The sequence below is a fragment of the Cantharellus anzutake genome (assembly GCF_015039405.1).
Source record: "Cantharellus anzutake strain C23 chromosome Unknown EI90scaffold_15, whole genome shotgun sequence".
In the NCBI taxonomy this organism is placed as follows: Eukaryota; Fungi; Basidiomycota; class Agaricomycetes; order Cantharellales; family Hydnaceae; genus Cantharellus; species Cantharellus anzutake.
In genome coordinates this window covers 817,585-819,024 of record NW_024066965.1, presented here as the reverse complement: position 1 = coordinate 819,024, position 1,440 = coordinate 817,585, and positions in this window count along the sequence as shown.

Genomic DNA, 1,440 nt, shown 5'->3' with positions numbered 1-1,440 from the left:
CTCAGGTCATGCCCCCACCCCAGGGGGATGATCGCAGCATAGATCCCGTCCCCGGGTTCCAGGGCAAGGTCCGGGTCGCTTCGTGCCTGTAGCAGCTTGCAGGAGGACGGGCAGCGGGACATGGTGACTTTCTGTCGTGCCCAATCCACCTCCGGGTTGTGGTGCAACAGCCACGAATGTCCTATGATGAGGGACTGTCGCCCGAGGTTTGCAACCGCGAACCGGGCTCGCTCTGTGTGCCGTCCGAACGTCAGGAGGGCCTCCAGTTCCTCAGTTATGGCTCCATTCTCGTTGGGGGTCCCATCGACGTTGCGGACTGGGATGGGCTGAGGGAGCCGGGTGGTCTCAAGGTTGTGCTTCCGGATGAACTCTGGGCTTACGAAGTTCCCAGTGGCTCCTGAGTCCAGGAGCGCTGACACGGATACAGAAGCGAGGGAGGTCAGGGCGGTCAGCTTCACGGTGAGGCTGAGCGACCTGGGGGACTGTTTAGAGAGGACGTAGATAGCGGGTGGGGACACCGCTACTTCAGGTGTTACCCCTGGGGTTCTTTCACTCTCTCATGCTGGAGATGCGCTTTTTCTCCTTTTCTTTGCGATAACTCGGTGAAGCTTTGGCATTGCTGGCTTACGCGCACTGCGGTATTTACACGAGTTATCCTCTACGGGTGCCCGGGACGCATCCCTCACCGGCCGCCTTCCTGAAAATCCTCCTGAGGCCCTGCCTCTGGCTCTTCCCCCTCTTCCTCTGGTTCCTCAGTCAGCTGCCTCTTCAACCCCTCCATCAGTGCTCGAAGGTCTTCCGGGTGGAGGCGTCGGACCCAGTGGACCTTAGGTTGTGGGCAGTCTCGTGCGATATGCCCTGGGGCGTTACAGTTGTAACACAGCCCGTTCCTCCTGTGGTCAGTCCTCAAGCAGTCGAGGTCCATGGGTTGCGGGCCCGTCCCTGTAGGGGGGTGGGCTGCAGGAGTTGGGGGGGGGCTGCGGGTGTGGGACGTGCGTGAGGGGGGTTTGTAGTTGGCGGTGGTCGCGTCAGGGTAAATGGAGGCCTGGGCGGGGGCGCGCGGGGTTGTGTCGCCTGGAAGCGTCACCACTGGTTGTCCAGGAGGGTGGCTTCACGTTTCCACTTGGCCCAGGTGGTAGGCATGGGGTGGAGGCGATATATACTTTCGCAGAGCCGGGCGTTGATTGCTTGCTCGAAACGGTCGACAAGCCCAACGTTGCCCAGCCGCGAGGCGGGTCCTAGTATCTCAAACTCCTGGATGACTTTGTCCACAGAGTCACTCCCCTGTTGGATGCTTGCCAACTTCTGCCAGGCAGTGGCTTCCCGGTTGGGGTCCTGGAACATGGCATCGAGTTCCGTGTTGAACTCGTCCATGGTGAGGGTGGGAGAGTTTGCCGTTAGCAGCGCGATGGTACGCTGGGTCGCCCACGCTCCTGCGGT